Source organism: Lutra lutra, chromosome 6, assembly GCF_902655055.1.
Source record: "Lutra lutra chromosome 6, mLutLut1.2, whole genome shotgun sequence".
In the NCBI taxonomy this organism is placed as follows: Eukaryota; Metazoa; Chordata; class Mammalia; order Carnivora; family Mustelidae; genus Lutra; species Lutra lutra.
This window is the reverse complement of record NC_062283.1, coordinates 6213266-6229696: the sequence shown is the minus strand read 5'-3', so window position 1 is coordinate 6229696 and position 16431 is coordinate 6213266. Positions and strand designations below refer to the sequence as shown.

The window sequence follows — 16431 nt, the reverse complement described above, 5'->3', positions numbered from 1 at the left end:
GTTCTCTTCTAGGATTTTTATAGTTTCAGGTTTCACATTTAGGTCTTAGTCCATTTTGAAATTATTTTTGTGTATGGTGTAAGAAAGTGATAAATATTTCCTGTTCATTTATATGCTAATGTGAGTGCTCCCAGTGGTCAGGCAGCTTTTCTCTTTGTGATGAAGACCCAGGCTCTTCAGTCTTGTGAGTCTGCTCTGCCCCAAATCCTTGAACTCCTGCTGCTAACCGCCTGAAGGGTGAGGTTGCACTGGCCTCTTCACCACCTTGACCTGAAAGTGATAAAATCAATTTTCTGTCGTAAATCAACTGGTGAGAAATAGTCGTAGGGCCCACCTAGACGCAAGGCTTTCCAATAGCAACTCTACCTTATGGAATGAAAAGCCATTGAGAAACTGGCAGTTTCTCAGCAGTTGAGAAGCTCTGCAAAACAAATATGAATTTTATATGGAAGGTAACTAATGGGGCACCTGGGTGGCTCAGTCAGTTAAGCGTGTGCCTTCTGCTCAGGTTGTGATCCTGGCAGGGCTCCCTGCTGCATGGGGAGTCTGCTCGTCCCTCTCCCTCTGCCCCTCCCCATGGAGTATTCATGCATGCTCTGTCTCTCTCCCTAGCTCTCTCTCTCAAATAGATAAATAAATAATTTTTTTAAAAGCAACTAATGGTTAAAGGATAGTTTTCTTCATTGTTGAACTAATTGTGTGCCTTCATCTTTAGCATACATATATTATTGTTTTCTACCTTTTCTTAAGGAATTGTTTTTCACATTATAATTAGATTATAATATTATATTATAATTTGATAGTCTCTGAAAACCAAATAATAGCTTTATTTTCATGTTCTTGTGCATTTAAACACTTCGTGCCTTACAGATTAAGAACAGTCAGTAAGACCAACCTCATTTTTACTTATTTTATATAAAATGTTATAGATCCAATGGAAATTTATATAAAAATGGTTGTATATTTTTATGTAGGCTTTTAATTTTATAGGTGAAATAGTGATACTCTGCTCTTAGAGATTTTCTCTTGTGGGTCTGAGTGTGATTTAACTTAGAAGACTAGAATGTATATAAATTAGGATTACATTTATCATGTGTAGCGAAGTAACACTTGCAAAGGAGTTTCCTTCATTATATATGAAGAGTTGCTGGTAAGACTCTCATGGAATTGTCTCTTGTAAATCCTTTCCAAGTTTAAAGATAAATCTATGCTCAATTTCTGCATGTTTTGGTTTGTTTCTTGTGAATTTTTTTTTAAATAATCTCTACACCCGATGTGGGGCTGAACACACAACCCCAAGATAAAGAGTCACATGGTGCATCCCTGAGCCAGCCAACTGAGCTCAAATCTGCATGTTTTCTACATGTGAATATCATAATTGGATACCCAGTGCCTATATATGTGCAAGCATACTTCTCTTTATTGACCTTGGTTGGCACTTAAAAACCTCAAAAGAAGATAGTTCAAGGAGTTACCCTATGTCTGAATTCATTTTGACCATTTTCTTTTCTCTAGATATCTCTATCTGTAATCTCTACTTCTGCCTCTCTATCTTATCTATCTACCTGTCATTACTACTGACAGCCCTCTGCACAGTAGTGTGGGATTGTAAAAATAACCTTGAGAACTGAAAATGCACAAAACAATTTTAATAATCATTAGGAAAAAATATGTTTTATCAGTGACCTTTACAATTTTTTGCTAAGACGTTAAAAACTCTCTTATTCTCAGTCGTAAATGTATAGGGAAATGAAAAAAAAAACCAGTAAAACGCTATTTAGTATTTTATAATTTGAAACAGAAATTTGGAGAATTAAAGGGCTTTGTTCCTTTATAAAAATTTGTCAAGGGTAGTTTGAACCGTGCTTGCCGTCTTCTCATCATGTAACTCATGGAATGAATATCTTCTTGGCCATGGCAAATTGCCATACTTCCTTCTAAGTGTGGATCACCTTCTGACATCTCATCCTTTGTGCCTTCGGTGTCATGAAATAGCCCTGAGTGTTCTTTTAATGTGAAATTTATGTTTTACAGATGTCACTTCCTCCAAGACAACTTGACCCTTTTCATCACAACTAGTTTCCTCGTGTTTGTTGGTAAGTCCTCTTTCACTGTGTTTTTATTGGTCATATGTCCAGAGTGTCTCAGCTGGTAGCAAGGTCAACGTTTCTGTGGTCAGCCATGCATGAAAGATTCTAACTTAACTTCCAGTGTTAGTGCTTTACATGTCTGTGCTCTACTTCCATCTTTGTTGGCCATTACCCTCTTATTTCTTGATTGTCCTTTTTTTTTTTTTTTTTTTTTTTTTTTGGTAGATGTCAAGTGGGATTTTCAATGGGAGACAGGGGAGAATGGAACAACATGCTTTTCTGTCTGTACCTGCACAATCTAATAGATATACAGTGATCAGTCACCAACAGACTGATGAAAGTGTGACGGTTGGTCACAGGATAGGGTGCAACATTGACTTTTTTATGCAGAGTTTTGTGGACTGAAGAGCTAGCAGCAAAGTTTATACTTCAAGTGATTACTCACATTTGATATATTGCAGTAACTGAAATTCGAACCCTTTTGTTGGAGACCGTTAGTATTTCACTAAACCGCGATAGCTGAAATTTGTGTATATTGGAATCGTGCAGACAAGGATTGTTTGTTTCTGTGTGTGATTTCCTTTTATGGAATCCTCTCCCTCCTCCTCAGATCCTTTCTCCTTCTCTGCTATTATGACTTCAGCTGCATCCCATATAAAACAAACACCATGAAGCCCTTTATTTATTCTGCTACAATATGTCTATGACATAAGCTGGGATAGGTTTGAGGAAAAGAAGCATCATTGTTGAGAGAAATCGGTAAAATATTTGCCTTTGGAAAATGGAAAAGGGCTTGAATAGGGGAGGGCTAAAAAAACACTGCACCTGCAGGGATGGTCACACCCAAGTGACTGCACACCCTCTGCACGCATGGATGTGACTGCATTCCACTTTAAGAGTGAAATGTTCATTACTCAAGATAGTGTAACTTGAAACTAGTTAATTAGGGGATTTGAAAAAGAGCAATGCTGATATTTACAAATAAATTAGATGTGACTCTGGTGTGTATACAGAATAAATTAAAACAATTTTAAACTATAACGGATAAGATTTCTCTTGGGTTATCGACAATAAAATCTCGATTCGTGGTTTTTAAACTTTAAAATGCATTTAAATCACTGGCAATTTTTATTAAAAGACAGATTCCAGGGTGGGCTCTGAGATTTTGTAGTTTTAACTACCTCCTGGGGAATGCTAAGGAGCTGTCCGAACATTGAGTATGAAGAGTCTAGAACTACCAAGATTCTGCTATATAAATTTAGGAGGCTTGGGGCACCTGGATGGCTCAGTGGGTTAAAGCCTCTGCCTTCGGTTCAGGTCATGATCCCAGGGTCCTGGGATCGAGCCCCGCATCGGGCTCTCTGCTCAGCGGGGAGCCTGCTTCCCTCTCTCTCTCTGCCTGCCTCTCTGTCTACTTGTGGTCTCTGTCTGTCAAATAAATAAATAAAATCTTTAAAAAAAAAAAAATAAAAAATTTAGGAGGCCAATGGCTTTAGCAAATACAACTATACCATATTTAAAATTGCTTTATTTGCCTATTTTCTGCTTCCATGACAGTGGAAAATACGCACCGTTAAGAACAGCTTTGGACCTTCCTTATCTTTCAAGCTTCCTCTTTGTGTTTGCGTTTCCTTTCAATGCCTTCTGAAAGATTCCTTTCTTTACTCCTACATCATCACCGCCTTCCAGTCATTCACCAGCTCACCGAATCTGGCTTTAGTCTAGATGTAAACTTCTAACTGAGACCCTCTGAATGCACATCAGGACTGCCTCATGGTCACCTGTGTGATGTGTGTACAAGGTCTGGTAATGTTGAGCTGCCTTCATGCAGTTCTCCCCTCTTCTGGTTTCTGGAACATTCCTGCTCTTGTTTCTTCTCTACCTTTTCTCATGTCACCTTCTCCACCTCCTGCACCAGCTCCTCTGTCCAGACCCTTCAGTGTTATTCTGTCCTTCTAACTGACCAGCTGCTTCTCACTGGCGTTTCCCCTATGGCCCCAGTTGCCCATTTACCATGCATATTTCAGTGACTCCCAAACTTTGATCTTTCTGTCTCTAAGACTGTCATAGGTTCAATCCCATAGTGACCTTGGGCACTATCCTCACCCTCGTGAGATTCCTCTGATAATATTTCCCATTTCTGTACATGGCAGAGGGGCAGGTTACAGTAACTATATCAATCTGAATTTATTTCTCTAGGATGGGCCATTCTAGTTTGTCCTATTAGTAACAGCTGATTTGATGGATGCATCCAACATATGAATATGATATATTTCCTTGGTTATATATATATATTTATAGAGGTAAAGAGAGAGAGGGAGGTAGAGAGAAAGCGAGAGAGAAAGGCAAACCAAGGAAGAGATTCTTTTTTTTTTTTTTTTTTTTTTTTAAAGATTTATTTATTTATTTATTTGACGGAGAGAGATCACAAGGAGGCAGAGAGGCCAGCAGAGGGCGGGGGCGGGGGGAGGAGGGAAACAGTCTCCCTGCTGAGCAGAGAGCCCGATGCGGGACTCGATCCCAGGACCCTGAGATCATGACCCAAGCTGAAGGCAGAGGCTTAACCCACTGAGCCACCCAGGCACCCTCCTTGGTTATGTTTTTGATTGTAGGCATCTCTCTCGATTTAAAACCATCCGAAGTATATTGAAAAAAAAAAATTTTTTTTTGAGAGAGGATGGGGAGGGAGGGGCACAGGGAGAGGGAGAGAGAGAATCTTAAGGAGACTCCATGCCCAGGGCGGAGCTGACATGGGGCTTGATCTCATGACCCTGAGCTGAAGTTGAGAGTCAGACCCTTAATTGACTGAGCCACCCAGGTGCCCCTAATCAACAGTTTTTTTTTATCAAGGTCTACGTTATACATCAAACGTTTATTTTTATAGATGGAATCTTTGGAATTGTCCACATTTGGAAAATAACTAATTTTGAGTTTACTATTCTATTCCTTTACATTTTTATTAAATGTAATATTCTACTAAGACATAGCCTGAAGAATTTTAGCATGAGAAATGTGCTTGATAACCAAGGTATAAATAGACTGTGTTTAGTGCATTTAATTCAACACATAATTACTAAATATTTATGAAGCATCACCATTTGAATTAAGTCTTGCTGGCCTCAAATTTTTCATGAGAAGGAGGCAAATATGTGACTAAATAATTATAGTCAGATGTGTTAATTTGTATGGTAAATATTAGAAAAATAGGCTATAGTAATTCAAGGGAAAAGACACCCAATCGATCCAGAGAAGTTATGAGAATTTTCAAAAAGGAAGTGGAATTTGATCTTTCGGAGACCTCTTGAGGCATGAAAAGGGGAGAGAAATCTGGATTTTGGAGAAGAGCACATGCAAAGACATTAAACCCAATAGGGCACTGAGGGTTTGGGAAAAGTGGTATATTCTATAGGTTCACTCTGTGTTCTTGGGTGGCAGAGGAGGAGATGAAAGCAATCGTGAAGCCCTCTATCTTCCTGTCTTTAGGTTTATTCCCCCTACAGGTGGCCTTCTGGGAAGACGGGTGAATCCTTGAGCCTAGGAATGAAAACTCTGCTCCTCCTCTGCCCTAAAGTCAAACTTCATTACCCTCGTCTTGGAAGAGGGTATAGGGCCCTTGATGAAGGAAATTCCAGGGTTCAGATTCTTGAAGGATGAAGGCATAAGGCCCTGGGGAGGAACATTCCTTTAGTCCTAGGGAAGAAAGCCAGTGCAGGGATTTCTACAGCTACGTCTAGGGCAATGGCTCCATTGCCAGGTCTGGGGATGGAGCCCACGTTCCTTATGGCTCATGGAGAGGTTGTTTGGGGGTGGTTGGATATAGAAAAGGAAGCTGATCATAGGGATTAGAAGGAGATTGTTATTCAAAAGCATAATGGTCACTGTCTCTGGCTATAATTAGTGTAATCTAATTTTACTGTGTAGGATCAAAAAGTTAAACCAGAACAATTACACTTCTCAGTTTATGATGTGGTTGTGAATGAATTATTGATTAGCAGTTGATTCATTTTTGAAGAATTAGAATGCCAGAAACTATACTTAAGCCAAAAGTTGTATTAGACAGAATTAAATCTTTTTTTCCTCTCCAAATTTGATTATTGCCAGCACTTCTAATCTTGTGGTGATTCAAAAATATAAGCGTAACCAATTAGATGCTGGAAATATCAACAAATTAAAATATGGTGAGTCTGTGGGGCCTTGAACTGTGCTTCCCCTTTATTATAACTCCTGTGTACTGACTTAGGCCATATATGTGACAGAAGAGTGTTTGGGTTTCCTAAATATGAAACTTCATACCCACTAGTGAGGCCCAAATTCCTAGCTACAACTCTCCGTCAAGATAGAAAATTGTAGGAGAAGAGCTCTATGGCCATAGGATAATCATATTTCAAGAGGGTTTTCTTTTAAATAGGCCAGTCAGAGAAAGACAAATACCATATGATTGCATTCATATGTGGAATTTAAGAAACAAACCAGCAAGGGAAAAAAAGAGAGAGAGAGACAAGCCCGGAAACAGACTCTTCACTCTAGAGAACACGCTGATGGTCAGCAGAGGGGAGGTGGCTGGGGGGCGGGTGAAATCGGTGATGGGGATTAAGGAGGGCACCTGTTGTGATGACACCTCCTTAATACCTGAAACTAGTATAACACTGTGCGTTATCTCAAAGGACTCTTCATCACAGAACATGACTCAGATTTACAGTAAACCAGTGTGTTTGCTAAGAAATCCTGCGGCAGCTAATGACACCATCGGGAAATAAAATAGAAAAAAAAAAAGATGAAGAGAAATGGGTCAAGCGGAAGCAGAGGAAAAAAGAAGGGAGAACAAATAGGGGTGAGAGGTTGTCTGTACTGGATAGTGCTGGGTGCTAAGATGAGAGTGGCTCCAATTGTCCCTTAATGAACATCACTATTATTATTAATATTATTATTATTATTATTATTAAAGACTTTATTTATTTGAGAGAGAGGGAGAGCATGAGCTAGGGGGAGCAGCAGAGGCAGAGGGAGAGGCAGGGTCCCCACTGAGCAGGGAGCCTGATGTAGGGCTTGATCCCAGGACCCTGGGATCATGACCTGAGCCGAAGGCAAAGGCTTTAACCCACTGAGCTACCCAGGCGCCCCAATATGTTCATTTGCTTAATGAAAGCTCTTAAGTGGGCAGCTGTAGCACCTTATTAAAAAAAAAATGAAGTAAAACAGTCCAGTTGAGCAGTAGAGATTCAAAATCATTAGCGTTAGGTAGATGAGACATCTCGATGCCTTATAAAAACCAACTTTGTTAAATTAACCAGATATTTTGGCATTGTGTAGACAAAGTCGTAGTTCTGTAAACATTAGGTTAGATGGCATCCGATTTTTTTCTCCTGAAGATAGCTCTGATGATTGAATTCAGTATTTTAATAATTCAGTTAAAAAAAGTAGTGATTTGGGGGGGCGCCTTGCTGGCTCAGTCAGTAGAGCGTGAGACTCTTGATCTTGGCGTTGTGAGTACAGGGTACAGAGATTACTTAAAAATAAAATCTTAAAAAGAAGTGATTTGGTTCTAAAATATACACACAAAAAAAGTTTGTTATTTTTTATTGGGGTGAATTTATTTAAAAGTGGTTGGGACATACGTAAAAATTTAAAACATGTGTAGTGGGGTGGGGGGACTACTTGGAACAATATAGATTTCTCTGTCAAAATAATATTTTGCAATTCTAGAGTTCTTTTCATTTTTCAAAAGTTTCCGTATATATTTTCTCATCTAATTCTCCAGTTTTTTTAAAATAGTGCGAATTATTACGTTTTCTGATTTGGAGGTGAAGAGAATGCGTCTCAGGCAGGTGAACTGACTAGCCTAGACTGATACGTTGTTACAGTAACATTCCTCACATCGTTCACACGTCCCTGTATCTACTCCCTTATGTCATCTACACCCGCTCTAACCGCACTGACTCATGTTGTTTTTGGCCAGTGGAACAACAGCAAACAGGGTTCACACAGCGACTTGACAGGGGCTTGTGCAATGCTCTCTCCCTTTCTTCCTGCTGGGGATCTTTGTGGTCCCAGGTGCAACCTGAATGGGCCTCCTGGAGGCTGGGCTGGAGCCTTAGACGAATGGATGAGGTCAGCCTCACTCTACCGGCTCCGGCAAGACAGCCAAGGGGGTAGAACCAGCCAGCCAGCCCTCTGCATCATGAATTAATAATCCGTTGTTGTCTTAAGCCACTACCTTTGGGGATGGTTTTTAAAGCATCAAACACTAACTCACAAACCTCCAGTCAGAAGGAGGGAGAGGGGCAAGACCAAAGCCCAGAACTTGGGGATCCAATTTCAGCACTCCACCGGGGGATGGAAAAGTGGGTCTTTTACCCAGAACTTGAAAGAAATCGATCTAAAGGATTTTAAAGATTGGAAAGGGAGAAATCGGATCCTTTTACAGTGACTCTCAGAGGCTTTAGTTTTCGCTTATTTTTACAAAGTTCTTTTATCTTTGTAACTGAAGAGCTGTTATCTACCCACTCTTTTTTTTTTTCTCTATTTGTTCCGTCATCTCTTATATCATAGTATGTGGCTTTTATTAAGGGTTAAGTTTTCTAGGGAAAATGTAAGCTAAAACTGCTCAGGCTTATTCATTTATTGTCTTGACATATTTATAATTCAGGGCATATGTATTTTACCTTCTACAGGCCTGTGGTGTTGAATAAAATAACCAGGCGAACACAGGGGAACGTTTTTTTATTTTCAAACTTACCTCTGCAGGGGTTGTGCCCACTCAGGTCAGTAGTTCACAACTGCTTAAAAATAAAACAAGCTATTTTTGTTGTTTTACATGACACAAAAAATCACTCAGAGGATCCCAAGGAAAACAAACATTCATGCTTTCAGTATTTGTTGTCTCAGTAGTTGCTTTGGTGAATTTCCTTCAACTCTTCCTCAGTTTCTTCTCATTTTGTACGGAGATTGATCTTTTTGAGGCCCAAAATATATATATATTTTTAAACTAAGATTTAACTTGAACAAGGATGGGGCAGTGGGTACAACAATGGCTTTCCAAGGGCCGCTGGCCGCAGCTTTGAAGCCCAGCCCCATAGCCATGGCTTCATAATGCCCCACTGGAAAAAAAAAAATCCCACAGAAAAGTAAACATTTTGACAAGGATCTAGACATCAGTTGGAGCTTATCCAGTATTAAACAGAAACACATGCTTTGTTCAAGGCATTTGCAGAAACAAAACCATCCTGCCTTCTTTATTTATTTTTTTTTTAAGCTCCATCTTCCATTTATGCTATGTCATGGCTGAAGGAGGCCATGAATTGGAAACAAAGGCAAATTCTCCCAAGCAGAGTCTGAAACACATCTACCCTCCCTTTCCGGTGCCTTTACCCATGACCTCAAGGCACCGCGCCCTTCCACGTGTTGCTAGAAATACGCTTTGGCCAGGTCTTCATTATAGATGCCAAGGACAAGAAAGCTGAGCGTACACCCCTCCCTCTGAGGAAAGCACTGAGAGTCAACCCTCTCTCTCGTTTTCTTTTCCGCTTTATTTGAGCAGTAGCTGCTGCTGCTGGGGGTTCCCTGTCTTGTGGAAGCTTCCCATCCTCCTCTCAACTAAAAGTTCGAGACATTTGAGAAGTTACCTCATACACCAGAGCCAGGAGAGGGTCTGTGCGCATTTTCCAGACTATACAAGCCCCCAATTCGAAGGACTGTGATCTATGAGGTGGTATGGACCTTGGGGACATAAAACCAAATAGTCAAGGAGCTTTGTCAATCCTGTGGGCTAAGTCAGCACCAAACTTAGACCATTCTTCTTTGTTTTCATAGGAGTTGTACAACTGGGTACTTAACTAAAACTTTTCACTTTTCAACTCATTATACTGGTGTGGACTGGATGCCTTTCTAATTCTATTGAAAACAGAAAGCTGCAGTGTTCGTAGAGTGTAGCTACAATGAGGCACTGACAGTGTTTTGGCCAAATTTCTTTAAAGATCGTTGCGTTTCTAATCATTATAAAATAATCCTTGGAGTGAGGCAATTTTACATATTAAATTTCACAATTACCTGTTTATAAAATTTACAGGCAATAAAAGGGGAAAACATCTGTATTTCATATTTCTTTAAAATCAGCCGTGTAACTCATGTTTCCAAGACCACCCACTGGCGAGACATGGAGGTACAAAATGGTCTTAAAAATGGCTCCAGACCCACACAGTCCTTCCACTGCTCATGCTCGCCATTTTGGTTTTCAGAAGGAGCTTGAGCTCCTTCCCTCCTTCTCTGGGAATTCTCTACTCAGACAGAAACAGGCCTAAGAGGGGGCCGACCCATGTTTTTCCACTAACAGCAACTTCTGCTGCTTATAACTGGCCTGTGTCACTTCTCCACATCTGGCTGTCTGTGTCGCTGTCGTGGGAACCACTGGCCACCCTGGAGATCTCACTCTGCCATGGAAGGGTGACCGTGGGTAGAAACAGTCCTCCATCGTGCTATGTGATGGTAGACTGCATGGTCTGTCCTGTCCTGGGCTGGGGCAGGAACTTTCCCTCACAGCTTCCTTGGGGGCACATCCCTTCAATCACAATTCCTCAGAAAAACGAAGACTCCCCTCCCCGCCTTGGTGTCGGGTCAGACTCTCTGGCTGGATTTCACACTGAATTCCACGTATGTTCAGTCCATTTTCAGGACTCCCAATTTATTTATGAAATATCAACACAATTGGTCACACAGCAAGTTAATGGAAGCTTTACCCCCAAATCTGAGATCAGTTGAAATGGGATCAACCAGACAAGTTGGTACCAAACCAAGGCATCCTGGGGTACGTGAAGATTGGCACGGGCCAGGCTCATATGGAATGTTTTAAGGGAAACCATTTTTAAACTCCCAGCATCCCTGTGTTCTCTCTTCTAAATTTCTGTCTCTGACAAGGCATGTATATTGGAAGACTCAAACACCGGTCTTCCCACCTCCCCTTTCAGAATTGCCCTTATCCGGTTTTATGAAGAAAGGCATGCCTTTCGCTCACCCAGAATCTTATCATTGTGCAGTGCCCCAGGGTGTACAGATCTCTGGGATTCCAGACAAAAAGACCATTTGGAATGCTGATGTCAATGAAGCCTTCTTTGATCAAGGCACCATGAGCTCATGGTAAATCTTCATGTCCTTCTGTCTTACATTTACTTCTCTTAAATGCATGGCAAGAGGAGTCACTTGTGGTGATCCGAATTCACTTATCCTGTGGAACAGAATGACAGTACGGGACGATTTTTGTTCAGTGACCTTGGCCTCTTTGGCTGGGTGTGTGGAGATCTAGGTCCCATGGGAAAGGCAATACATTTGCAGTAGTTGAGGATTAGCACGAACTCTTACAGTCTCCTCATTGTACCTCTGCACTCACTTGGCTCCTGTTCATTACATCATCATCACTCAGCAGCTCTGCAATTTGAGGCAACCCTCAGTTTCCTCATCTCGAAAGTACCATTAAACTAGTGCCCACCGTAGCCGGCTGCAGTGAGGGCTAACGGAGACAGTGTCAGGAAAACATTTCAGAGAAGACCCGAATAAAATACACACCGAAGAAATGTTTGTTTCATGGATAAGGCCACTTACAGATTTTCTTTTTGTCTCGTTAAAATAGGGGAGCATCCTTGGGCAAAACCAACTCTCCAACTGAGCAGTAAAGACCTCAGCCTTCCCCAGAGAGAAGTCTGGCCTCTGACCTTGTTTCCTGGGAGGGAATCTCTAAGGCCTTAGAATGTGTCATCTTAGAGAAGTTGTCCAAAAGTTGACATTGAGAAAGGCGCTTCTGTTTACCTGGAGGCCTTTGGCCAGCCAGATAGGAACAACCGGTGTTTGGAGTGAAAACTTTGGGCTGCACCAACCACGTGATTTATGATGGGGTTTGCATCATGCATGAGCTGGAGGGGCTGGAGACTGAGATCAGCTGTCTGGGCAGTTAGTCATGCCGAGGTGACGGAGCCCCAGTGAAGTCTCTGAACGCTGAGGCTTGAATGAGCTCTGCTGCTTGGAAATGCTCTCTGCATATAACACGTCAGTGCCAGGAAAGTAAAGTGGATCCTGACTCCCTGGGGAAAGGACAGCCAGAAGATCCACATTTCATACTTTCTTTGACTCTGCTCTGTATCCCCTTTCCCTTGGCTGATTTTAGTCTGTATCTCTCAACTGTGATAATCCTAACAAGCAGTATAATAGTTTCCAGTGTTTAACTGAGGTCAAAGTGTACTTGAAGCCCTTCTAGCTAATGATGGAACCCAATAGCAGCCTTTGGGATCCCTGAAATGACAAGCGCTGTCAGAAGTGGGTGTGGTCTTATTCATTTCATCATGCGTATAAATACTGACTCCCTGTGTTGTACACCTGAATCTAATACAGTATTATAGATCCACTCTTCAATAGCTAAGAGTGGTTGTGGTCTTGTGGACTCCTCTCTCTAAATCTTGCACCTGCAGAAGGACTTTATCCTTGTACCCATACACTTGATGCTTTTGTGTCAGCTAACTTGGATTTTGTGATAATGTGCTTTGGAACTCGGTAATTAATTCTTATTTTCCAAATAGGGACACGTATGGAGAAGAATTCCTTAAGCTGACTGATCGCCAAGAAAGAACCTGCAAATCCTCCTGTGTTGTCGTGAAAGCCATCACTAGGCAGCTTTCTTGGGCCTTGACTCACATCAGCAGCATAGGGCACTCCACACGGATGAGGAACTGGGTTGCTTTGGACAAGTCAGTCTCTTATGACTTCTGTTTCTTTCGAGAACCCTGCCTAATACAGGGGTGGAGGCTCCTAAACATCATCTCTAGGTTATTGTTGAAGGTGACCTGGATCCAGCCTACTGAACTACTTGAGTGAAAGAAGGAAAAAAACAAAAAACGGAATGTTTGGGGTGGAAACAACATAGAGAAAGAAGGCTTTTCTATTTTCCTTAACATCCCTTGTCCATTCCAGGCATTCTGCTTGTGTAAAGGTGATTTATCAGGAATATATTGTTCTCAATATGATCCCTGTAGATTGTTTTTTCATGTTCTGAAAAGGATCTATTCTCTCTCTCTCTCTAAAAAAGATTTTATTTATTTGAGAGAGAGTATGTGTGAGAGTGAGCTGGGGGTAGGAGCAGTGGGCGAGGGACAAGCAAGCTCCTTGCTGAGTGTGGAGCCTGACACGGGGTTTGATCCCACGAGCCTGACCGGGATCATGACCTGAGCTGAAGTCAAGGTCAAATGCCCAACCAACTGAGCCACCCAGGCACCCCTGGAAAAGATAGGTTCCCGTAACAGCCACCAATGAAAACGACAACTCAGAAAACCTAGTGCAAACTTGTGGCCACAATTTAAGGACAGCATTAATAAATGGCAGTGAATTACTCATCATCTTCCATGTGATAAATACAATTTGTGCATTACCTCGCTTGGTCCCCATCCCAACAATGTAGAGTAGCCATGATGTCTCCCATGGCAAAGCTGAGGAAGCTGAAGTTCAGAAGGCTTTAGAAAGGGGGGGGGGCATGTAGATAGATCGAATGAACAGAAGTAGGATCAACAGCCCTGCTATTAGATTCTGAAGCCCATGCTAATGTCCACAATAGCCAAACTGGAAGGAACCAAGATGCCCTTCAACAGATGAATGGATAAAAAGTTATGGTTCATACATACAATGGAATATTACTCAGCCATCAGAAAGGATGAATACCCACTATTTGCATCAACATGGATGGAACTGGAGGGGATTATGCTGAGTGAAATAAGTCAAGCAGAGAAAGGCAAGTATCATATGGTTCCACTCATATGTGGAACATAAGGAATAGTGTGGAGGACCACAGGGGAGCAGAGGGAAACTGAATGGGAAGAAATCAGAGAGAGAGACAAACCATGAGAGACTCTGAACTTCAGGAAACAAACTCAGGGTTACAGAAGGGAGAGGAATGGGAGGATGGGGTAACCGGGTGATGGGTATTAAGGAGGGCACGTGTGGAAATGAGCACTGGGAGTTATACACACCAGTGAATCATTGAACACTACAACAAAAACTTGTGATGCACTATATGTTGGCCAACTGAACATAATAAAAAATAAAGTCCATGCCAGGCCCTGCCTACTGTGTCCTACTGCATGTTGTGTTACAGATCTCTCTAGTCATGGCTCATGGGAGGGAAGAGTGTGTTGGCCCAGCCCTATGGGATGCACAGATAGTCAAATGAGTTCCCACCACATGGAAAGAACTTCGTCTCAACCAGTGAACTGAGAACGCCAGGCCAGAGAGAAAGGCCACACAGGCCAGTGGGGGCATGAGCTGCCACCAGAGTCTGGATGGTCATGTCCCAGGACTCTGACATGGAAATTATACATCGTGGGGGACCCATTTGCAAGAGCAGGTAGGGTGACAATGATGTAGCAACTTGACTCCAGGGCTGGACACTGGGCTCTAATCTGAGTTCTAACATAACTGCCTTGTGCTCTAGGAGACTCATCTTCGCTAGGCCTACGTTTTCTTATCTATAAAAGGAAATTCGATTAGAAAATGCTATACTTCCATCAAAAGAAATGAAATCTTGCCATTTGCGACGACGTGGATGGAACTAGAGGGTATCATGCTTAGCGAAATAAGTCAATCGGAGAAAGACAACTATCATATGATCTCCCTGATATGAGGGAGAGGAGATGCAACATGGGGGGTCGAGGGGGTAGGAGAAGAGTAAATGAAACAAGATGGGATTGGGAGGGAGACAAACCATAAGTGACTCTTAATCTCACAAAACAAACTGAGGGTTGATGGGGGGAGGGGGTTGGGAGAGGGGGGTGGGGTTATGGATATTGGGGAGGGTATGTGCTATGGTGAGTGCTGTGAAGTGTGTAAACCTGGCGATTCACAGACCTGTACCCCTGGGGATAAAAATATATGTTTATAAAAAATAAAATTAAAAAAAAAATAGAAAAAAAAAAAAGAAAATGCTATACTTTTAGGGTGGCCTAATTGGTTAAGTATCCGACTCTTGATTTTGGCTCAGGTCATGACCTCAGGGTCCTGAGATTGAGCCCCATGTCTTGCTCTGTGCTGGGCATGGAGCCTGCTTGAGATTCTCTCCCTCCCTCTCCCTCTCTAAAAATAGATAGATAGATAGATAGATAGATAAAAGTAAATGAGAAAGTTATTCAGCTGATGTTCTTATAAGCAGAAATGAGCTGAAAACATTCCTTAAGATTAAATATTGGGTGTGTAAACCTGGCGATTCACAGACCTGTATCCCTGGGGATAAAAATATGTTTATAAAAAATAAAAAATTTAATAAAAAATACTTTATTGCTAAAAATACAACTATAAAAAATATAAAACAGTTCAATTACCTAAAAAAAAAAAAGATTAAATATCGGGGGCGCTTGGGGGGTGCAGTCAGTGAAGCATTCAGCTCTTGGTTTCAGCACAGATCATGATGTCAGGGTTGTGAGACTGAGCCCCACGTCAGGCTCTGTGCTCAGCACGGAGTCTGCTTAAGACTCCCTCTCCCCACTGCTCCCCACCCTTGTATACTCTCTCTCTCTCTCAAATAAATAAATCTTTTTAAAAAATCCTGTACTTTTGCAAAGATTGTGCAAACCTTTATATAAAACATGACCCCCAAGCTGAGTTTTTGTGGCTGACTCCGAAAGAAAAATATAGATTTGTTGTGCAAGTTCCCCATTGGAATCACTTACAGTTCTCATTATCCGCTCTATCTCACTGTGTATTTGTCTAGATTTGCTTGAGAAGGAAAATCCTCAGTAGAAACAATCACTCCGTGCTTTTGGAAGACAGTTTTCATCTCCTCGGTCTTCCGTTAAAAAGCCTGAATTGTAGCCAGTGTAGTCTAATGAGAGAAATTACTTCACAATGTCAGTATGTCACCTTGAAGAAGTTTACCGGTTTAAGAATGGGTTTTGAAGTGTACAGAGAGGCATAATTTGCATACGTTTGTTTCCTGCAACAGTGTTTTTCCAAATAACACATCTGTCCTGTCTCTATTTGCCTGAAGCAATATAGAATGCATACTCTCTTTGAAAGAGAGAATTAATAATGCATCAGGGAACTTTCATCTGGAACAGCAGCTCAGATGTAGTCCAGTCGGTATCGAATGCAAGATATGAATATCCTAGTCTCTGGGAGGGCAGAATCCCCATACAGATTGCCACCAACATCACTTGTATACTTTAATTTGACAGTCACTCATTTCCTATATGCTAAGAGCCAGGACCCAAGCTAGATGAGGACTCTAAAGTAAACTAATGTCTCTAAGATTCGGTTTCCTCATCTCTGAAGTGCTCATCCTTGTAATATTTACCCCAAAAAGAAATAAGTTGGTGCATTT

At 41.5% G+C, this 16431-nt stretch overlaps 1 long non-coding RNA gene across 2 annotated transcripts in view; it reads left to right on the top strand.

The window, feature by feature from the left end:
- Window positions 1-13758, top strand: part of LOC125103146 (uncharacterized) — a 93933-nt gene extending 80175 nt beyond the window's left edge. The window contains exons 3-4 of one of the 2 annotated variants that reach the window (XR_007128294.1): window positions 2035-2096; window positions 12650-13758. This is a non-coding gene — a long non-coding RNA (uncharacterized LOC125103146). Of the gene's footprint in view, window positions 1-2034; window positions 2097-8761; window positions 8850-12649 lie in introns of those variants that run through there. The other variant, XR_007128295.1, reaches the window with a different exon arrangement.
- The last annotated feature ends 2673 nt before the right edge of the window (window positions 13759-16431 follow it).